Source organism: Pan troglodytes, chromosome 22 (genome assembly GCF_028858775.2).
Source record: "Pan troglodytes isolate AG18354 chromosome 22, NHGRI_mPanTro3-v2.0_pri, whole genome shotgun sequence".
Taxonomy (NCBI): Eukaryota; Metazoa; Chordata; class Mammalia; order Primates; family Hominidae; genus Pan; species Pan troglodytes.
Window position 1 is genome coordinate 4,366,096 of NC_072420.2, and position 24,991 is coordinate 4,391,086.

General features: G+C 39.1%; 1 pseudogene; it reads right to left on the reverse strand.

Moving 5' to 3' along the window:
• The window catches only part of LOC129137027 (putative ankyrin repeat domain-containing protein 20A2), a 39,352-nt pseudogene extending 23,999 nt beyond the window's left edge, over positions 1 to 15,353 (reverse strand).
• Positions 15,354 to 24,991: the final 9,638 nt, after the last annotated feature.

Here is a 24,991-nt window from a genome sequence, read left to right on the forward strand (position 1 = left end):
TTTGTTGTTGTTGTTGTTGTTGTTTTGGTTTGGTTTGGTTTTTTAAAGCATAAGACTGACGCTTTGTTACAAAGCATTCCTTTGGGAGCATGCCTGGGACCTTATTAGAATTAACATTCATTATATGTATTGGTAGGTAATTAATGCAGTAAGAACTCTTCCCTCTGTATTTATTAGATGAAAAGAAGAATAAATTTATTAAAATTTGGTATCTACAAGTGAACTGCAGTATACAAGTCATCCTAGCCAAAGCCTATGAGATTGAGTAAAGATGGTATTGTTAGCAGAACAGGTGTGATGAGTCAACAGTGTCAAAGAGCATGATTTCTGGACCGAAATATGAGGGGCCATTACAACAGAGTATACACTAGTACCCCTTATCCACTATATGCACAGAAAGACATATTTGACACGTTTTTCTCTGCTGTCACACCACAGCAACAATCATCAACAAAGAAGGCTTCTGTGACCAAATGTGTGGAGAGTTTTTCCCCCCAACAAACAAGCAATCATTCCTGCTGATGACACAATTCAATTCTCACACCCTATCTACAGATAACATCAGATTTAATTTAATTTATAAATTAAACTTTGTCATAGATATGTATGTATAGGGAAAAACAGCTTGTGATTCAGTACTATTCATGGTTTCATGCATGCACTGGGGGTCTTGGAATGTATCTCCCACAGTTAAGGTGTAGTTACTGCACTTATTTTGTTATAACACAACACAGCTTCTCTAGCTCTTCAGTTCAAACTGTTTAGTTTAGAATAAAACATGCTATCGCCAGAAACCAACAAAACATAGGAAGCAGACCAGAAACAGGAATCCTTGAAAAGACTTTCGAGCCACCAGTGGAGAAGATCTCAAGAGAGATCAGTGTGTTACTCTGTCTAATACTTTTCTGGGTAAGGTGCTGGGTGGTTTCCTTAGTTGTGGCTATTTGCTCTGGCCTACGTATAACAAGGCCCAAATTCACCTGCCATTTTACCTCCCACAGAAAGAACCACTGGAAAGATCACTCCTTTAAGAGCTTATCCACATTCAGAGAGAAGCTGAATAAACACTGGGGAGGTATGGCAGGCTGCCGGGCAATATTATCTGATGTGAAAAAATATATAGAAAGAAAACTATCAATGCCCTTTTACTACCAGAATGTTCTAATGCTTGCCCATCTCCCTAGTAGGAGAAAAAATTTTTTTCACCTCGCATAAAGCAAAACTCCCTTGTCATCTCTCATGACAGAATCTAGTTGTAGGTGAGTCGTGTCATCATAATACAGGCTGTTGTCAACCTCATCCCTCAAAAGAAGAGGATCAGTGAGGAACTTATGTATTTACCTAATAGCATTCACTGCCTGGTCTTATTTCCAAAAGAAGTTAAGTATGAAAGACTTTGTGATTCCAGTTTTATAAAGCACAACCCTTTGCACTTGTCCCCTTCCATTGCTAAAGAGTCTATCTGGACCCACCTCACAGAGCAAGATGCTCCAGGTTGTGCTGTGTAGTACGGTGTGGTGTCCTTTTCCTCAACCCTTTCTATTATGTGCCACATATCTATACAAATCATGTTTTCTAAGTATGTAAATCATATCTCATCAGAATACATCATTCTTTACAAAGATAAAGAAGCAAAAGAAAAACAAAAGGACAAAGAACATCTTAAATGACTACATTCAACTGCCATGGATCTTTAATTTTTTAACTACTCAAAAAGATATCCACTCTTCTTATTCCAACTATATGACTCTTCTGAAAAAAGTAAAACTATGAAGACAGAGTAAACATCAATGGTTGTCACGAGTTGCTAGGGAGAAAGGGAGAGATGAACAGGCATAGCATAGAGAATTTTTAGGGCAGTGAAACCGTTCTGTCGATAATATTACAGTAATAGATACATGTCATGTCATTATACATTTGTCCAAATTCACAGAATGTACAGCATCAAGAATGAGGCCTTATGTAAACTATGAACTTCAAGTGATTATAATGTGTCAATGTAAGTTCATCAGTTGTAACAAATGGACCACTCTCTGGTGGAAAATACTAATAATGGGGGAGGCTATGCATGTGTGGGAGGCATGGGATATATGAGAAATCTCTGTACCTTCCTCTCAATTTTGCTGTGAACCTAAAACTACTCTAAGAAATAAGGTTATTGATTTAAAAAAAATATTCAGCTGGGCTCAGTGGCTCATGCCTGTAATCTCAGCACTTTGGGAGGCAAAGGTGGGTGGATCACCTGAGGTCAGGAGTTCAAGACCAGCCTGGCCAACATGGCAAAACCTCATCTCTAATAAAAATACAAAAATTAGCTGGGCATGGTAGCTGGCACCTGTAATTTCAGCTACCCGGGAGGCTGAGGCAGGAGAATCGCTTGAGCCTAGAAAGCAGAGGTTGCAGTTAACCAAGATTGCACCACTGCACTGCAGCCTGGGAGACAGAGTGAGATTCTGTCTCAAAAAACACAAAAGATATTCACTGTCTATGCATCCCAGGATCTCCAGAACAACAATTAAAATAAATAAATAAAAAAGATGGCTGGGGGCAGTGGCTCATGTCTGTAATCCCAGCACTTTGAGAGGCTGAGGTGGGTGGATCACCTGAGGTCAGGAGTTCGAGACCAGCCTGACTAACATGGTAAAACCTCATCTCTACTGAATATAAAAAATTAGCTGGGCATGATGGTGCATGCCTGTAGTTCCAGGTACCTGGGAGGCTGAGGCAGGAGAATCATTTGAACCTGGGAGGTGGAGGTTGCAATGATCCAAGATTGTGTCATTGCACTGCAGCCTGGTCAACAAGAGCAAAACTCTGTCTCAAAAAAAAATAAGTAAATAAAATTAAAAATAAAGATATTCACTGAACCTGTTACTATGATATATTTAAGCAAGACACGGCGACCCTAAAAATTAGGGATCATTGAAGACCAAAGTAACAACATGTGGTCATTATTTCTCAAATTGAAGTATATAAAATATATAAAATAAATAAATTTAATTGCATGCTTAGGTAAGAAAATATTGATAAAAATGATTGAATATTTTATCTTATTTCATAATTCTAAGCAGGGCTTTAGCACAATATGAAAACTAGATTATTCATGTAATCCAAATAAAAGACAATTTTTATTCTAATTTTAACTCAGAAATTATTTTGCTTATTTAACAATTTTACTGAAAGGTAAATGAGATAAATAGGACAGATTATAATTACCTAACATTGCTATGGTAACTTATGTACAAATAGCTGTTTGTCACCGAAAGTCAAAAAAGTAACCAGCGCTGCAACTTAAGATGGATCATACAACAGAAATTAGTACCAAGTTACCTTATCTTATAATATTATGTTATTAAAATGAAATTTTAAAACAACACCAAAAATTAAGTTGGGGCTATACAAAGTGTGCAGAAAAGATTTCATATAACAGGCAAGAGACTGCCATCCTTAGAAAGGCGTGCATGCAAGTCTGGCCCTTGGCTGGTGTTTAGGGAATTGGAATTGGGAGGGTTTCCACCATTCCCTGAGAAGAGTGGCTCACTGTGTCTAAAGTTTTTATAGAAACCGCCAATGGGTGAAATCCAAAGCAGCAGCTGGTGTATCCATTAACATTCTCAAAACAGGATGCATCTGGACCCCTGTGTACAATCTTCATAGCACACAGACACTAAACAGAAAGGCAGTCATTGCTGCCAAACAGGACCCAAATGCCACACACAGTGCAATGAAGCTATGAGCTCCCTATGGAGAGAAAAGTAGGCAAATCAAAAATATTCAATATCCAATCCAAGTCCACATTAAATCTTGATTCCAGAAACGTGCATTAACCACTTCAAAGACTAAAATTTAAACCATCTTTTCTATAGCGATTTCCCATTTGGTTGGCAGGCATACAGGAGTAGAGAATGATTTAATTTACTTACAAGTATTCAGAAAAGATAGTGACCTCTACATTCAACCAGCTACAGCAGCTTAGCACCCAGCCAAAGCCTGCATCTCTCCCACCTTAAGATTTAGTGGTTGGCTAGAGTTAGCAGCATCCAGGCCACATCTATCTCTGCATTCTAAGTTTGCTTCCAAGATAAAGATACAAATGCAGGCTGGCTCCAACCTAGCCAGAGATCCCAGCCCCACTCTCTGCATCCCAAAATCCCTCAAAGACCCAAGAGACTTTCCAGATTTCTACAGTCTCCTCACAGGTTCCCTTGACAGTTAAATGCCCTCTCTTTACCTCAACTAGCTGCAGGTAGAATATAATGGGTATAATAGAAAATCACTGTAAGTGTAATATGAAGATACACAGCCCTTTTAAGCATTTCATTATATTACATCTAGCTTACTTCTAAGTGATTTATTCAGATGTGACTGAAGAAAGTCTAAAGGGAAAAAAAGCAATTTAATTTGATAAATTAAATTATCAATTATAGCCAAATTATTTGGCTATAACAAATTAAACATTTTAAGCAGACAGAAGATGTAAACATTTTAAGTTGACAGAAGATATAAAATGTTCACTATCAAAATGTCACAACTGATAAAAATGTTCTCAAATATTTCTGTCTCAAACTTGCACTGTTCATTAAGGAAGCAAAATAGGTGGGACATACACAGCAACAACATCCCTCAAAAAACAACTTGGCTCATTCCTATAAGCCAGGCAGCAAATACATCATCCTTACATATGTTAATTACCTTCCAATTTCAAATTCTCAACTGTGAAATAAAGGGCCATTTTATTTGGCTGCTTCCAGTTCAATATGACTGTTTTTATTAAAACATCTCTAACTTGAAAAATATTTGGTGTTTTCTAAAAAACTGCAAATTGCCACAAATGGCCAGATAATTTGGAATAAACACCCTACAGAAAAAAATATATATTCAAGTTGCATAAGTCACTTTGAGCAATCCTTTGAGGATATTTCATTTATATCTAAATGAACCACAGGTTTAGCTGGCTTTTCCGGAAAACCAGAAGCAAATAATGTATGATTATAATGAAAACCATCTCAAGCAATTTGGAAATGAAGTACCACATGTCTTACGCTGTCCCTTCCATACACTTGACAAAACAGCCTATAACAAATTGTTTACTTTGAGATTTAGCAGGAAAATTCCATGAGATTTAAATGAGATGACAACTAATAAGCCATCTACCTTTGACTCTACTCCTATTAAAAATGGGTTAGGAAAGTGCTTTGAAAATCAAGTGTGTTCATCAGGGAATCATTTACCTAAGTCTTCTTAACACTGCTTAGTGAATATTAAGCCTGATGTAGTAAATACATGCTAACCACTAAATTGAAGGGGAAAGAGGGAGAACAAAGAGGCATGTAAAGTACACTTACTTTTTCTAGTAGGAAAAAGCCAATTAAAACTATCACCTATTAGTTTTATTGGAATCAGTCTTACAGGAGGACAAACTTCCTACTGTCGCTACCTATTCTCAATATTTTTCTTATTTCTTCCTAAACTTCTAGAGCCATGCTGTCCAATAAATATGTGAGCCACGTACGTAATTTTAAATGTACTGGTAAGCCCCATTAAAAGAAAAGGTGAAATTAATTTTAAATATACTTAACTCAGTATGTCCCAAATAGTAATCATAGTAATAATTTTAACATGTAATCAATATAAAAAATTACCAAGCAGATATTCTACGCTGTTCTTCCCACTCCAATGACAAAATCCAGTATATTTAACACAACACATCTCAATTAGGACTAGCCAGGATTTCAAGTGCTCAACAGTTACAGGTGGCTAGCGCCTACTGAATTGGACACTGCAGTTTCAGTGCATTGAATTTCTATCCCACTTAGCGCTAATTAAAACTTCACCCTCTCACCTGATAATTATGCTAAAATCTCAGAAAGTAACCCACTACAGGCAGTTTCAAGCCCTAATTTACCTCTAATTACTCTTACAGCAATGCAATGAATCATGATTTAAAATTTTAAAAAAAAAATTGCTGTTAAATTATTAGTCAAGCGCCCAGGGCAATGGACAGTAAAGAAATAATGTAGGCCATGGGCCGAGATGACAAAACGGTCCTTTTATTTAAAGCTATAATAATAATCTGAAGCCAGCCCTGTAAAATAGACATCCATTGAAAAAGGCATGCTAGTTCTTTTGCTTTTTTGTGTACTTGGCCTCCTGTGTCCCTAAACAGATCTCTTCTCAGCTGGGTTTGCTCAGCAAGTCACTTGTTGAGTCTTGCGGTCAACAGAGGGGGTAGGGAATGGCAGGGGCTGGCATAGGAGTGAGGCGGAGGAGGCAAGGTGAGGGGGGCCAGGTGAGGAGGGGGGCACTTGAAGGGGAGTTCAAGACCAGCCTGGGCAACATGGTGAGACCACCGCCCCTCACCGCCGCCATCTCTGGTCTCACTCTGGTCTCACACACATGCACAAATTAAATTTAATTTAAAAATTAAAAAATTGTTTTAAAATAAGTGAAATATTTACATGGATTATGTATACATTCATTTTGTAGAACTATAGATCCCATGTAACTGGGAACTCTTTACTCTTCTAACACAACATTTATTTAGCCACAAATAAAAGACCAGTGATGTAGCCTGTACACAAAAAAGTAAGAAAACACTGGTTAGGCTGGGGCAGGGGTGGGGGGAAGAGATCTACAAAATTAAAATTTTATTGGGAAGGATCACTAATTAGAATCAGAACAATTACTGCTTTAAAGTAGTCAAGAACAGAGCACAAGGAACCCAGAGAAGAAGCAGATATGATTCAGAGCAGAGCTTACAGAGCAGATGGTATCTGAGCCGAGACTGATAGAATAACATTAATAAGGGCATTCACGGCCATTTATTATCACTTAACTGCAATGCATTTTGTATAAGTTATTTCTACTCTTCATATCAACCATGGAAAATAATACTTATTCTTCTCTTTTGAAGTTAAAGAAGTGGTAAGTGGTCTAAGAAGATAAATTAACATACCAACACCAAATAGCTCAAGTTCAGTGACTCAAGAGGGCCTGCGTCTCCCCAAGAGGTTGCTCAGCAGGCAGACGAGGTAGAGAGCCCTTCCAAGAAGTGACAGTGAGATGTGAAAGGTCTCAGTGTGTCTCTGAGAACAACAGAAACCAGTATGTAGACCAAGTGGGAAAAGCCACGGAAGAGGCAGGGATTTCCTCTTAAGATAGCAAGAATAAACAGAGCAGGGCTGAGGGAAGCCATGGAAAACGGGCAGAATACCATGGATTTAGTGAGAAAAAAACAACTTTTACTTTAGAAAGGGGGAAAGAATGGTGGTGGTCTAGGTAAGCCTAGAAGCAGAGGAAAGGGCAGTGGAGAAAAAATAAACAAAATGTATGAGTCAGGGTTCTCCAGAGGGACAGATCCAACAAGATACACGTATATGTATAAGGGAGTTTACGAGAGAGAATTGGTTCACACGGTTAGAAGGCAGTCCCACAATAGGCTGTCTGCCTGGTAGGGAAAGAGAGAAGCTAGTAGTGGCTCAGTCCAAGTCCAAAAGCCTCAAAACCAGGAAATCCCGCAGTGCAGTCTTCAGTCTGAGGCCGAGGGCCTGAGAGCCTCGGGGAAGCCACTGGTGCAAGTCCCAGAGTCCAAAGGCATAAGAACCTGGAGTCTCATGTCCGAGGGCAGGAAGAAGGGAAGCAAGTGTCCTGCACGGGAAGAAGAAAAAAAGAGAGCCAGAAGCTTCAGCCAGCAAGGTTATCCCATCTTCCTCCGCCTGCTTTATTCTATACAGGCAGCGTGTGTACACCACTTCTGTGATATTGTTCCTAATATCCATGGGAAGAAAGAGTGATGTTACTCCCAATAGCTTATGGGGGTGTACATCCCCTGTGATATTATTCCTAGTATGCAGGGGCAGGGAAAGGATGACATTACTCCCAATGTCGCAGAGGGTGTACTCCCCGCCTTGTGATATTGTTCCTAATATTTAGGGGATAGTGGGTGATATTACTCCCAATATCACAGGGGGTGTGCACCCCCCGTGGTATTCTTCCTAATATCCGGGGTGGGGGGAGAGGTTGATATTACTGTCAATGTCACAGGGGGTGTACATCCTCCCGGTGTATTGTTCCTAATATCTGGGGGGGGGGTATTACTGTCACTATCACAGGGGGTGTAGACCCCTTCAGTGATATTGTTACTAATATCTGGGGGGGAGAGGATGATGTTACTGTCAATATCGCAGGGGGTGTACACCCCCCGTGATATCGTTCCTAATATCCGGGGGGGAAGAGGAAATTACTGTCAATATCACAGTGGGTGTACACCTCTTCTGTGATATTTTTCCTAATATCCGGGGGGGAGAGGATATTACTGTCAATATCGCAGGGAGTGTACAACCCTTCTGTGATATTGCTCCTAATATCCGGGGGTGGGAGAGGATATTACTGTCAATATCGCAGGGGGTGTACACCCTTTCTGTGATATTGTTCCTAATATCCAGGTGGGGAGAGGATCATATCACTTTCAATATCGCCAAGTGTGTACATCCCCATTGTGATATTGTTCCTATATTCAGGGGATAGTGGATTACATTACTGTCAATATCGCAGGGGGTGTACACCCTTTCTGTGATATTGTTCCTAATATCCAGGTGGGGAGAGGATCATATCACTTTCAATATCGCCAAGTGTGTACATCCCCATTGTGATATTGTTCCTATATTTAGGGGATAGTGGATTACATTACTGTCAATATCACAGGGGGTGTGCACCCCCCCATGGTATTGTTCCTAATGTCCAGCAAGGGAGAAAACACTACTACTTCCAATATGGCAGGGGGTGTACACGTCCTATGCGATACTGTTCCTATATCCATGGGGGAAAAGGATATTGGGAACAATATTACAAACAATATCACAAGGGGGTGTACATGTCCTGAGATATGAGGAGTAATATAACCCTCTCCCCCTCTAGATATTACAAACTGTATCACAGAGAGGTGTAAACCCCCTGCGATGTGGAAAGTAATATCATCCTCTCCCCCACTGGATATTACAAATAATATCACAGATGGTGTACATGTGAGATGTTTACGATATTGGGAGTAATATCATATCCCCCAGTGGATATTATGAACAATATCACAGAGGGGTGTATACACACTCTGCCTTATAGGGAGTAATATACTCCTCTCCCACCCTGGATATTACAAACAATATCACAGAGGGTGTACACACAGGGTGTTTATGGTATTGGAAGTAGTATTATCTCCCCCATGGATATTACTAATAATATCACAGGGGTGTGTACATCCCCTGTGATACAGGGAGTAATATCATCCTTTCCCAGCCTGGATATTACAAACAATATGGCAGGGGGAAGTACACCCTGGCTATATGGGTAGTAACATCATCTCCTCCCCGCGTGGATATTATGAACAATATTCTAGGGGGTTGTACACCCCCTGCAATATGGGGAGTAGCATCATCTTCTCCCCCACTAGATATTATAAACAATATCACAAGGGGGTGTACACTTCCTGCGATTAAAGGAGAAATATAATTCTTTCCCCCCAGAGATATTATGAACAATATCGCAGGGAATTGTTCTCCCATGCTATATGGGGAGTAACATCTTCATCTTCCCCCTGGATATTACGAAAAATAATGCAGGGGAATGTAAATCCCCTGCGATATGGGGAGTAAAATCATTCTCTCTGGCCAGGAGCGGTGGCTCACACCTGTAATCCCAGCACTTTGGGAAGCCGAGGCGGGCGGATCACGAGGTCAGGAGATCGAGACCATCCTGGCTAACATGGTGAAACCCTATCTCTACTAAAAATACAAAAAATTAGCCGGGCGCGGTGGCGGGCGCCTGTAGTCCCAGCTACTAGGGAGGCTGAGGCAGGAGAATGGTGTGAACCTGGGAGGCGGTGCTTGCAGTGTGCCAAGATCAGGCCACTGCACTCCAACCCGGGCGACAGAGCAAGGCTCTGTCTCAAAAAAAAAAAAAAAAATCAAATCATTCTCTCCCTCCCTGGATATTATGGACAATATCACAGGGGGGTGTACAATGAGTTTCTAGAATATATTTGAGGAGGGTGACGGGCGGTGTGTGCATGCTTCATGGCCTTTTTCAATTAAACACTCTGCTCTCAATTTATTGTTAAATCCTCCTTGAGCCCTTAGATTTCATAACGGTTGTCGCGACATTTTTCTGGATGTAGAAAACGTTCCCATTTCTTGCCACCTCATGGGCTACACCTTGACCTAAAGTTTTTATGTAGATACTTGTGCTTACTCTGCGGCCTTTCCAGGGTTTGCTGAAGATGGAGGTATTTAGGCTGGGCAAGAGGTGGTGAGGTAAATTGGGGTTTATCGATTATAGAACAGGCTCCTTTAGAGGGATATAAAGCACCGCCAAGTCCTTTGAGTTTTAAGCTGTTGCTTGTAGTGTTCTGGCGAACAGTTTTGTTGATCTAACTATTCGAGTTTAGAGTTAAGCATAGCGGGGTATCTACTCCCAGTTTGGATCTTAGCTATTTTGTCTTCAGAATATTAAAGGCACCTTCGTAGTTATTTCAGCTGGGGCTTTTTTTACAACATTTTTACAACTTATTTAGGAACTTTCAGGTTTCTAAATATATGAATGAACCATAATATAAGCCTCAGCCAATACAATGCCGGTTAGGCCTCCTACTGTAAAAAGGAAAATAAATCCCCAGGCTCACAGCATTGCGGGGGATCATTTGATATTACCGCCGTGAAGTGTAGCTAGCTAGTCAGCTAAAAACTTTGACGCTAGTAGGAATAGCAATAATTATAACAGCAGAGGTGAAGCAGGCTCATGTATCCACATCTAACCCTACCGTAAATATATGGTGGGCCCATACAATAAACCGTAAGGACCCAACTGATCCTATAGCTCACACTAGGCCCATATACCTGAATGGTTCTTTTTTTTCCAGAATAGTATGTTACGACGTGGGAAATTATCCCAAAGCCCAGTGGGATGAGGATGTAGACTTCAGGGTGACCAAAGAATCTGAATAAATGCTGAAATAAGATAGGATCACCTCTGCCAGGAAGGTAGAAAAAAGTAGTATTAAGATTGCAGTCAGTTAACAATATAGTGATGCCGGCGGCTAGGACTCGGAGACAAAGGAGTAGAAGAACTGCTGTAATTAGGACTAATCAGATGAAGAGGGGTGTGTGATATTGGGACATGGCTGGGGGTTTTACATTAACAATTGTGGTAATAAAGTTAATAGCCCCTGAAGTAGAAGAAACACCTGTCAAGTGGAGTGAAAAGATAGTGAAATCTACAGAGGCGCCTGCATGTGTTAGGTTTCCTGCTAAGGGAGGAGAGACTGTTCAGCCGGTTCCAGTGCCGGCTTCTACTATAGTGGATGCAAGTAATAAAAGGAAGGAGGGTAGGAGGAGTCAGAAGCTCATATTATTTATGCAGAGAAATGCTATATCGGGGGCGCCAATTATCGGGGGACTAATCAGTTGCCAAGACCTCCAATTATAGTATTACTATAAAGAAAATTATGACAAATGCATAGGCTATAACAATGACATAAATTTGATCATCTAGTGGAGTTCAGATCGAATAAGGCTTAAAGCTGTACTGACTATCCCTGCTCATGTGCCAAATAATAAATATAATGTCCCGATATCTTTATGGTTGGTTGAGAATAGTCAACTGTCAGCCAACATAAATGAAGTGAGAAAAAAGGGTAAAATGACTGAGTAGGGCATTAGACTGTACATCTAAAAACAGAGGTCAACGCCTGTTTTTACCAGTCCCAAGGTGATTTTCATGTTGAATTGTAAATTCAAAGAAGCAGCTTCAATCCTGCTTCTCTCACCTATTTTCCCCCAGCAGCTGGAGAAGTAGATTCAAACCAGTTGACTAGGGAGTTTAGCTGTTAAGTTTTCATGGGTTTAAGTCTCATCAACTTAGTAAGGACTTAGCTTACTTAAAGTGATTGATCTGTATTCAATTGACCAAGGGTGTTCTGTATCTGAGAAAGTACATTTCAGGATCACCATACAACAACTGTTCAAAAAGGCCTCCAATATGGGACAGTCCTATTTATTATCTCAGAAATATTTCTCTTCGCTGGATTCTTTTGAGCATTCTACCATTCTAGCCTAGCCCCTACTCCAGAATTAGGAGGGCATTGACCCCCAACAGGTATTTCTCCCCTTGACCCCCTGGAAGTACCTCTCCTGAATCCATCTGTATTACTTGCATCAGGAGTTTCAATTACTTGAGCCCATCACAGCCTAACAAAAAATAATCAAAAACATACAATCCAAGCACTACTTGTTACAATTATATTAGATATTTACTTCACCCTCCTACAAGTCTCAGAATACTTCAAAGCTCCCTTTGCTATTTCTGATGGTGTTTATGGCTAATCATTTTTTTATAGCTACAGGCTTTCACAGAATTCACGTCATTATTGGATCAACATTCCTCAGTCTGCCTTCTCCGCCAATTAAAATACCACTTTACATCTAGTCATCACTTTGCCTTTGAAGCCGCTGCCTGATATCGACACTTTGTAGATGTAGTATGACTATTCTTGTATGTTTCTATTTATTGATGAGGATCTTACTCTTTTAGTATAAATAGTACCATGATTTCCAAAGTTTTGATAGCATCCGAAAAACAGTAATTCACCTAACATTAACCCTAGTAATCAACACCCTATTAGCCCTGTTACTAATAATTATTACATTTTGGCTCCCACAACTTAATATATATATATATGTAGAGAGGAAGAAAAAATATATATATGTATAAAATAAATATATATAGAAAAATCTAGCCCTTATGAATGCAGATTTGACCCTCTATCCTCTGCCCACATTCCCTTCTCCATAAAATTCTTTCTAGTAGCCATCACATTTCCCCTATTGGAGTTAGAACTCCCCCTACTACTACCCTTACTGTGAGCCCTTCAAACAATCTGATACTAATAATCCCTGCGATATGTGTAGTGACTTCATACTTCACCCCCACGGACATTACGGCCAATATCAGAGTGGAGTGTGCACTCCCTGCAATATGGGGAGTGATATCATCCTCTCCCCACTGGATGTTATGGACAATATCACAGGAAGTTTACTTTCTCTGGGTTATGGGGAAAAATATCCTCCTGTCCCCGCCTGGATGTTAGACATATTTAGAGGGGGGTGTCCCCTGTGATATGGGGAGTAGTAATATCCTCTCCTGCCCTGGATGTTATGGACAATATATAGGGAGATGTACAATCCCTTCGATATGGGGAGTAATATCATCCTCTTCCCCCTAAACGTTACGAACAATATCACAGGGGGGTGTACACCCCCTGCAATATCTGGAGTAGTATCATCCCCTTCTTCCCTAAATGTTACAGAGACTATCACAGGGGTGTGTACACCTTCTGAAACATGGGAATAATATTCTCTTCCCCTCTGGATGTTATTATGGACAACATTACAGCCGTGTGCACCCTCTATGATATGCAGAGTAATATCATCCTCTCCACCCCGCATGTAAGTGACAATACCACAAACGGGTTTACATCCCCCGTGATATGGGGAGTAATATCATCCTCTTTCCCACTGGATATTAACAATATCACTTGGGGATGTACAACCCCTGTGATATTCGGAATAATATCTTCTAATCCACTGAAAATTATAAACAATATCACCACTGTACACTCCCTGTGATATTGGAAGTAATATCATCCTCTAATCCCCTAAAAATTATGAACAGTATCACAGGGGAGTGTATACTTCCTACTATATTGGGAGTAATATCATCCTGTCGTCTTCTAAATATTATGAACAATATTACAGGGGATGTAACAATCCCTGCGATATGTGGAGTAATATCATCCTCTCCTTCCCTAAATATTGTGAACAATATCACAGGAGGTTGTACACAATCTGCGATATTGTTTGTAGTATCCAGTGGGAAAGAGGATGCTATTACTCCCCATATCACAGGGGGTGTACACCCCCACTGTGATATATTCAATAACATCCAGAAGTAATATTACTGGCAAAATTGCAGGGGGTGTAAACCCCACCTGTGATACCGTTCCTAATATCCTGGGGAAGGGAGGATGATATTATTCCCAATATTGCAGGGGGTGTACACCCACCCTATGATATTGTTATTAATACCCAGGAGGGGAGACAATGGTATTACTCACAGTATCAAAGAGGTTGTACAGCCCCCCTGTGATAGTTTCTAATATCCAGGGGTGTATACCACCCTTGTGATATTGTTTCTAATATGTAGGGGGAAGGACAATGATATTACTGTCCGTATCACAGGGGGTGTACAACAAGCCCCCCGGGATATCATTCCTAATATCCATGGGAAGAAAGAATATTATAATATCACAGAAGTTGTACACCCCCTCTGTGATATTGTTCCTAATATCAAAGACAGAAGGGTATGATGTTCTTCCCAAAATCACAGGAAGTGTATACACACCCTGTGCTATTTTTCCTAATATCGAGAGTGAGAGACAATGATACTTCCAATATCGTAAGGAGTGTACACTCTCCCCGTGATACCAGGTGGGGAAATGTTGATATTACTCCAAATGTCACAGTGGGTGTACACACGTTTTGCGATATTGTTCCTAATATCAAGTGGGGAGGAGGATTGTATTACTCCCACCATATTACTCCCCACACCCCATTATACTGTTCTTAATATCCAGATTTGGAGAGGATGATATTACTCCCAAAATCTCAGGAGGTGTAGACCCCTTCTGTGATACTGTTTCTTATATCCAGGGGAAGACTAGATGATAGTACTCCCAACAGTGCAGGGTGTTACACGCCACCCCCCATGATATTGTCTCTAATATCAAGTTGGGGAGAGGGTGATATTGCTCCAAATAGTGTAAAGGGTGCACACCAGCACTGTGATATTATTCGCAGTATCCAGAGAAGGAGAGAATGGTATTATTTTTAATATCACAGAGGGTGCACACCCCCCTTGTGATACTGCTCCTAACATCCAAGGGGTAGAGGATGAAATTACTCCCAATATCACAGTGGGTATACACCCCCCCGTGGTATTGTTCCTAATATCCAGGGGGTATAGGATGATAGTACTATAAATATCGCAAGGGGTGTACACCCCTTCTGATATTGTTACTAATATCCGTGGGGGGAGTCGATGATATTACTTCCAATATCACAGGGCATGTACACCCCCCTTGTGATATTGTTCCTAATATCCTGGGAGGAGACTACGATATTACTGGCAATATCGCAGGGTGTGTGCATTCCCGTGATATTGTTCCTAATGTCCAGCAAGGGAGAAAATATTACTCCCAATATGGCGGGGGTGTACACTTCCCATGCGATATCGTTCCTAATATCCATGGGGGAAAAGGATGATATTACTCTAAATGTCGCAGGAGGTGTAAACCGCCCCTGTGATATTGTTCTCAATATCCATGGGGGGAGAGAATGATATTACTCCCAATATCACAGGGGGTGTACACCCCTCCTGTTATATTATTCCTAATATCCAGGTTGGGGGAGAATAATATTACAGGTAAAATAGCAGGGGGTGTACACTCCGCCTGTGATATTGTTCCTAATATCCATAGGGGGCGAGGGTGATACCACTCCCAATAGGGCAGAAAAGGTACAGCCCTGCTGTGATATCATTCCTAATATCCAGAGGGGACAGGATGGTATTACTCCCAATATCACAGAAGGCATACACCCCCTCCCCATGATATTGTTCATAATACCCAGGGGGTAGAGGATGATATTACTCCCAATATCGCAGTGGGTGTACACCCACCCTGTGATATTGTTCCTAATATCCATGTGGAAAGGGTATAAAGTTACTCCCAATATCACAGGGGTTGTACAACCCCCTTGTGATATTGTTCCTTATATTCGGGGCAGAGACAATGATATAGCTGTCCATATTGCAGGTGGTGTACAACCCCCTGGGAATTTGTTCCTAATATTCAGTGGGGAAGATGATATTAATTAAAATGTCACGGGGGGTATACAACCCCTTTGTGATATTATTCCTAATATCCAGGGAAAGAAAGAATATTATTCCCAATATCGCAGGGGATGTACACCCCTCTCTGATACTCTTTCTAATATCCCTGGGGGGGAGTCTATAATATTACTGGCAATATCATAAGGAGTGTATACCCCCCGTTATATTGTTCCTTATGTCCAGCAAGGGAGAAAATATTACTCCCAATATGGAACAGGGTGTACACACCCATGAGGTATTGTTCCTAATATCCAGGGAGGGAAAGGATGATATTACTCCCAATGTTGCAGTGGTGTATAACCCCCCGTGATATTGTTCCTAATATCTAGGTGGGGAAAGTACAGTATTACTCCCAATATAGCAGGGGTTGTACACCACCTTTATGATATTGTTCTACATATCCATGGGGAAAGAAAATGATAGTACTCCACAATATCACATGTGGTGTACAACCCCTTGTGATACTGTTTCTAATATCCATGTTGGGGGAGGATATTACTCCCAATATTGCACGTGTTGCACAGACCCCCTTTGATATTGCTTGTACTATGCAGGGTGTGGGGGGAGAGGATGATATTGGGAGTAATATCATCCTCTCTCCCCGGATATTAAAAGCAATATTCAGGGTGGTCGACACTTCCTGCAATATTGAGTATAATATCCTCTCCCAACCTGGATATTAGGAACAATATCACAGGGGCATGTACACTCCCTTCCTTTCACCATATACAAAAATCAACTCAAGATGGATGAAGGACTTATGTAAGACCCAAAACTATATAAACCCTAGAAGAAAACTTAGGAAATATCATTCTGGACATAGACGCAGGCAAATATTTCATGATGAAGAATCCAAAAACAATTGTAACAAGAAGAATTGACGAGTGGGACCTCATGAAACTAAAGAGCTTCAGCACAGCAAAAGAAACTATCAACAGAGAACACCCTACAGAACAGAAGAAAATATTTTCAAATTACATATCTGAAAAAGATCTAATACTTAGCATGTATAAAGAATCAATAAGCAAAAATCAAACCCACTACAAATAGGCAAAGAACATGAAACCCCACATTCACCATCCTCAAGTCCATGTGCAACTTCTTTCTGGATGCTGGACAAGGACTTGGGTACCAAGAGGGCACTGAACGGGTTAACACTTAAGCCGTCTGTGGATTCTTTTTTCAAAAGACAACGTATGTATGGCAAACAACCATATGAAAAAATACTCAACATCACTAATCATCAGAAAATCAGAACCATGAGATACCATATCCCACCGGTCAGAATGGCTATTATTAAAAAATCAAAACATAACAGACGGTGCCGAGTTTGTGGAAAAAAGGGAATGCTTATACACTGCTGGTGGTGATATAGAAAGGAGACAGGGAAATACTGGGTAGAAGAGAGTGGTTCCCTGGCAAAGCCCTGCCCACAAGCCTGGAAAACCATGGCCCTAAATGGGAACAGGCATTCCTGCTTTTGCACCCAAAAGTTGTCTTTCAGCTCACCATGCACCCCCTGTCCTGTACCCATATATGCCCCAGACCCCAGGCTCCAGAAGCAGACAAGCAGATGAGGAGATGAACAGAAGAGCAGAATTGCAGAATGATGTGGCAGAAAGAAGAGAAGGAGCATCTGAATGCCAAGAGGAGTATGGCTGGCAGTGGTTGGAGAGATCAGCCTCTGGATGGCAAAGCTCCCGGGGAAGATCATCTTCCCATTCCATCCCCTTTCCAGCTCCCCATCCATCCCATTGAGTGCCACCTCCACCACTCAATAAAACCCCAACATTCACCATCCTCAAGTCTGTGTGCAACTTAATTCTTTCTGGATGCTGGACAAGGAACTGGGTACCAAGAGGGCACTGAACAGGTTAACACTTAAGCCGTCTGTGGATGGCAAAGCTAAAAGAGTGCACTGTAACACATGCCCACTTGGGCTGTGGGAGTCGCAGGAACCCACCCCTAGACAGTACCATGGCCACTTGCCCTGCCTTTTGCACCTGGCTGTCTGCATGCTCCCCTGCCCAGTAAGGGGTTTGACAGCACACACGGTGGCCAGACAAGCCACACCCCTGTTGCACATCCTGCCAAGGGGAGTCAGGGAAGTCTCCAGTTTCATCAAGAATGTAAATCTGTTCAGCCATTGTGGAATGCAGTTTGGAGATTTCTGAAATAACTTAAAACAGAACTACCATTCAACCCAGCAATCCCATTATTGGGTATACACCCAAAGGAATATAAATCATTCTGTCATAGACATATGCACGCATATTTTCATTATAACACTATTCACAATAGCAAAGACACGGAATCAACTTAGATGCCTGTTAAGAGAAGACTGGATTAAAAAAATGCAGCGTACATACACCATGGAATACTACACACCTATAAAATAGGATGAAATAATGTCTTTTGCAGCAACATGAATGGAGCTGGATACCATTATTCTAAGTGAATTAATGCAGGAACAGAAAACCAAACAAACCCTGCATGTTCTCACTTATAAGTGGGGGCTAAACATTGAGTCCACATGGACACAGAGAAGGGAACAATAGACACAAGGTCTACTGTGGGTGGAGGGTGGTGGGGAGAGTGAGGATCAAAAAACTCCCTATTAGATACTACGTTCACTACCTGGATGACTATGTAATCTGTACACTAAATCCCATTGACACACATTTTACCCATATAATAAACCTGCACATGTACCCGCTGAACCTAAAATAAATGTTGGAAGGAAATAAAGTTACAACCAACTCTTGTACTATTGTGAGGAAACAATCATATGTGTTGACAAAAAATCAGCTACTAATAGATTTATAATAGTATATATGTAGCAGAAAAATATCAGATAAAACTTATATAACGAAAAGTATGACTTAAAAACAGCATGACAATCTTTATGATGGGATATTGTGCAACTACTAGAAGCACATTTTCAGAAATTATTTATTAACATATGATAATGACTACATTGACTGGTTTTTAGAAGCATGAATTGAAACCATGTATAAGCATGAGTTTATTGAACTTATATATAACATTACACACACATTTACATAATTATAAAATAAGTATGCTCATGTTCATAATATGTATTTATTTATATTCATATGTAAGGCCAATAGGAAGTAATCTCTGTATCTGAGTTATTATTTCATAAATAATTTATGCTTGTTCTGTGAAAATAAAAACACTGCTATGGATCTTCCAAGTATCCTGAAAGGATACAGTTTATAATTAAACAATAACAATTTGAGAAATAATTATTTTAAATAAGGCTATGATAAATCTGGTTTCATTGCACACTTTAACTTTGGAACATTTCATGAAGCATCCCTTGATCACGACTCTCGTATTCAGGAGTTTTTGAGATCAAAATGGGATAATAAGTATGAATCTATTTTTTAGACATGCAAATGGATAACTTTAAATAGCAGTAGCGATATAATCAGAGTGCACAGTTGCTCTGGGACAAAACTTGGAAATGAGCATATTTTTAGATTCTTAATGTTTTACACACTTTAGCATTCCACAGCACCATTACATACTCATTTTTCTACTAGAATACCTTGGTAAAAATTCACAGTAGAGATCAGGCTTGTCCTTCATACATTAACTAATCAAGTAGGAAAGTGCAAATGAGAACACAGTGCCAAACATAGGCACCACATGGAAACAAGCATGGAACTGCCAGGAAGCCATTTTTGTAGCTTTGTAGCCCAATTATATTTTTCCCAATGTATTGCACACAAAACTTGGGGGAAAAAAAGAGGCAGAGAGAAAACAGGTTATATCAGCCCTATCTCACAATCCACGTGTTCATCCTATTAGAGGAGTAACTATGTAAAACAAATTTTATCTGTTGAATGTCCTATTTAGTTAATCGTAAAACTGTACGAGAACACACTTGTGACTTATTTAGCAGCTTGTTTGTTCGCTTTCCACTGGCTTCACAAATGTCCTTTGGAAATAGAATGTACATTTGGAACCTTGTACACCTTTTCTTTCTCCAGTACCCTCTTGTCACTTCCATCACTAAGGTGACAGAAGCAACTAGGGGCAATGCATTTGTAGCACACCTGGGTCAGAGGTATCCTCCAGGGGAAGGATCAGACCTGCTTGAAAGCATGTCGTTGGTATTGGGAGGCTTCTAGTAGCTATAACATAAGCACTGATGTTTACTGTTCCCTGCCCTCCACTTTGATCACTCTGGGAAACGTTTTTTCTTAAAAAACCAGTTGTATTGAAACATAATTTACATAAAATAAATACTATTTTAAAGTGCATAGTTTGCTGAGTTTTGCCAGATGTAACCATCCAGGTGAATAAAATTGATTAAACTGACCTTTCAAATAATAAATTAACTTTGCAATCTTGCTAGAAATTTAATTTGTTCACAGTTTATTATCCATTCTATGTACTGCTACATTCAATTGGTTATCATGTTTTAAGGACTTTTGAGTCTATGTTTATGAGGGATAAACATCAAAGTTGTATAATGCCTTTGTCTCGATTTGGAATCGGCAATACTGGGTTCATAAAATAAGATAGGAAATGTCCCTTTAATTTTTTTTTTTTTTTTGAGACGGAGATTCACTCTTGTTGCCCAGGCTGGAGTGCAATGGCACAATTTCGGCTCTCCACAATCTCTGCCTCCCAGATTCAAGCTATTCTCCTGCCTCTGTCTACCGAGGAGCTGGGATTACAGGTAAGCGCCACCATGCCCTGCTAATTATGTACTTTTAGTAGAGACGGGGGTTTCTCCATGCTGGTCAGGTTGGTCTCAAACTCCTGACCCCAGGTGATCTGCCCATCTTGGCCTCCCAAAGTGCTGGGATTACAGGTGTGAGCCACTGTGCCCGGCCCTTAAATTCTATTTCTTAAAAAGAGTCCGTTCAAGATTGATATTATAGATACTCCTCAACTTACAATTGTCTTATGTCTTAATGAACTCATCCTAAATTGAAAATATTGTAAGTCTAAAACGCATTTAACATATTTAACCTACTGAATATCATGACTTAGCCTTGCCTACCTTAAACTTGCTCAGAACACTTACATTATCCTACAATTGGGCAAAATCATCTACCACAAAGCCCATTTTAAAATATTGAGTATCTCATGAAATTTATTGAAAACTATACTGATAGTGAAAAACTGGTCATATTGATGCTCATCATTAATGTACACAGATAAAAGCACCATTATCAAGTCAGAAGAGCACAAGTCAAACCACCGTAAGTTGAGGACTCTCTGTACTTTCTTAAATGTTTGATAGAATTCACCTAAGAAAGCATGTAGCCTGTAATTATAGAAATCTTTTTAAATTAAAAAAATTCTTCAATACATAGAGAAGCTATTACTTTTTCTATTTCATTTTGCATCAGTTTTAAGAATTAGTTTTACAAATAATTTCCCATGTTATTTTAATTGTCAAATGTATTGGCCTAAAGTTTCCATAATTATATTGATGTCTGTAGGTTCTCTAGTTACATCCTCTATTTAATTCCCATTATCTACATTATGTAGCTTCTCTAATTTTTTTCAAGATAAATCTTGCTAGCCATTGTTTATTAAAAAAAATTTCTTCAAAGAACCAATTTGTGGGTATATTAATTAGCTCCACCTTTTGTTATTTGCTATGTTGTTGGTTTACATTTTTATCTTTATCATCTTCCTTCTTCTTAATTTGGATATACTTTGCTCATTTTTTAGCCTCTTAAAAAAGAACCTAAAGGTCATTGATTGAAGCCTTTTATTTTCAATATATTACATCTATAAATGTACCTTTAAGAAATGATTTATCTGCATCCCACATTTTATTAAGTTTTTAAAAATTTTTCTTTCAGTTTAAACTATTTTTTTTGTGTGTGAAACTTTTCTTGGCCAATGGGTTTTTCTGAAGTATTTTGTTTAATGTTCAAATGTTGGGGTGTTATTGTATATATCCTACTGTTGTCCATCTCTGGTTCATGATACAATGCATGTTCTCCATTGCACTTAGATAACATGTCTCCATGTCTCTGGAGAATTCCTCAGTCTTTCTAAAATGCTTTTGATGAATACTGGCAGTTATTTTGTAGAATGTCCCTCCTCAATTTCAGTTAGTCTGATGTTTTCTCACGATTAGGACTAAAGTTACACATTTTGTCTAAGAATACCATAGAATTGATGTTTTGTCCTACTCAGTGCATCATATAAGAAGTTACATGAAGTTCATTTATCTTATTATTATTAATGTTTAACTTTGATCACTTGGCTAAGTTGACATCTCCACTTTGAAGTTACTATTCTATAATTATCTTGTGGGAAGATACTTTCATATTATGCAAATATGTTCTTTCCCAACATATATTCACCACTAATCTTAGCATCCCTCCAAGGTTCTTTCTTGCAACAATTATTACTATGATATTTGCAAAGTGATGATTCTTATATTTTATGTCTCCTACACTTAATGAAATCTTACTGTAATAAAATATTACCCATTCTCAATCTTTGGTTTATTATTTATGTCAATATGGATTTTTTTTTTGAGATGGAGTCTTGTTTTGTCATCCAGGCTGGTGTGCAATGGTGCAATTTCCACTCACTGCACTTCCACCTTCCGGGATTCAAGCCATTCTCCTGCCTCAGCCTCCGGAGTAGCTGGGACTACAGGCATGTGTCACCATGCCCGGCTAATTTTTGTATTTTTAGTAGAGGCAGGGATTCACCACATTGGTCAGGCTGGTCTCGAACTCCTGACCTCAAGTGATCTGCCCGCCTCTGCCTCCCAAAGTGCTGGGAATACAGGCATGAGCAACCGCACCCGGCGTGGATTAATTGAAAATTTTCTTCTGTAGATTGTAATATATTACTATTGTTATTTATTTTATTGCCCCAATTTTCTCAAATTTGGCTACGGAAGTTTATTCAAAGTGGATCTGTTTCCCTTTCACATTTTCCCCATTTTGTGAGCATTTCCTTACTTTCTAACATGACAAAATATTTCAAACTAATCTTGTATTTTCCCTGCCCAATCCTGATATCAAATATGTCCCCAAGGAGCCTTGGTTCCTTTAATTGGAGAATGGTGTTCTCATTGTTACTGGGATGATGTTGTTTCTAGGCCCTTTTGTTAGATGAGCTAGAAAATATATGTATGTATACTCACACATTTATACACATCTGTACTTATTTATACAATTATCCATCTGTATGTATACTAAAAACAATGATTTCATGAAACTTTTGATCCCAATCCAACACTAGATAAAGACTATATAGGCCCATTTATTTGCAAATCAGCACATAAACATAGAAGAATTATTAACAATATAAGCTGTAGCTTATGCTAAATGTTGGTTGAAACAGACAATAAGTTATGGAGAACTTCAGAGGACACTAAGGTTGGATGGGATTTTGGAAGTTGTACAGGTCAATGCCACTCCATCTATTGGCTGAGTTTCACTAGGTTAATACATGAACAACAACAAAAATAACCTAGATCAGAAGTTAAAGATCATTTTATTGACTATCTGCCGTGTCTGTGCCATTGCAGTGTACTAGGTGCACTTACAAGTCCTCTACTTACAAACTGCTTTTCACAAAATATGAAACTCCAGGCAAAGGTTCAGACATACGACGTTTGTTTTTAAAATCTTTCTACAGCCTTGTATCCTTTTTCCTTTCCTTCCTTTTACCCTTTTTAAAATGTGTTATGAGTTTTATCTTAGACTAACATCATCTGTAATGTTGCTATACACCAGTATTCAGTTGCTGTGTTTGATGAATCATAAAATGGTGTAAAACTTCAATTAGTGTACTTTTTAAATAAAGTATCTATGAATGCATCCAGCAAAATGTTTATGATTTGAGTATTCACAAAATATTACTTTTCTCTGGATCTAACAATAATGTGAAAACCCAAAATGAATATAAAATATTAGCTAATAATAGATTTCAAAGTATTCTACAAGTATGAAAAATATATGATATTGTTACTTTCATATATGTAAAACATTAATAATTTTTGTCAACGTAAACATCATCTTTACACCTAAACTTGTATTAATTCAATTAAGAGTTAATATAGTATCCTAAAGTCATCAAATATTCAAAAATAGGATGTATTCTGACTTGGAATATACATAAAATTAACTATTTTCAGCTGAGCACAGTGGCTCATGCCTGTAATTCCAGCACTTTGGGAGGCTGAGGTAGGAAGATTGCTTGAGATCAGGAGTTTCAGACCAGCCTGGCCAACATGGTGAAACCCTGTCTCTACCAAAAATACAAGTTAGCCAGGCATGGTGGAACCTGCCTGTAATCCCAACTACTCTGAAGGCTGAGGCAGGAGAATCACTTGAACCCAGGAGGCAGAGGTTGCAGTGAGCCAAGATTGCGCCACTGCACTCCAGCCTGGGTGACAGAGTGAGGCTCCATATCAAAATAATAATAATAATAATAGTAATAATAATAATAACTATTTTCTGTGAGTCCAAAGATAAAATATCATTACAGAATACCTAATAATCCTGAGTTTGGTTTTCTTGGTTTTATTTTTTCATTTAGTTTTGTTCACTTTGAACAGTGGGCTGGTGCTTCTTAGGTGCACCAAGGTTTTCATTTTTCAGTTCAAGATTTTAAAACCTTAATGTGGTAATTTCTCTAATTTTTTTGACATTTATGTCCCAGGTTGCAAGTTAAAATAAAATTCCCATTTTACTAAAGTCCTTGGTTTATTAATGATTTTATAATGACTTAATATATAATTTAATGAGTAATGAGGGGTACTACATTTCAGAAATCAACACTGAAGAACTTATTCATGGAACCAAACACCACCTGTTTCTCAAACACCTATTAAAATAAAAATACATATGAATAATTTTTAAAAATAAACACTAAAAATAAAGTGAAAATGAAAAAATATATATCCAGGTTAAAAAAAAAACTACTTCAGTTAAACAATAAATCCTTTTTGGGGGGACTCAACTCTACTACA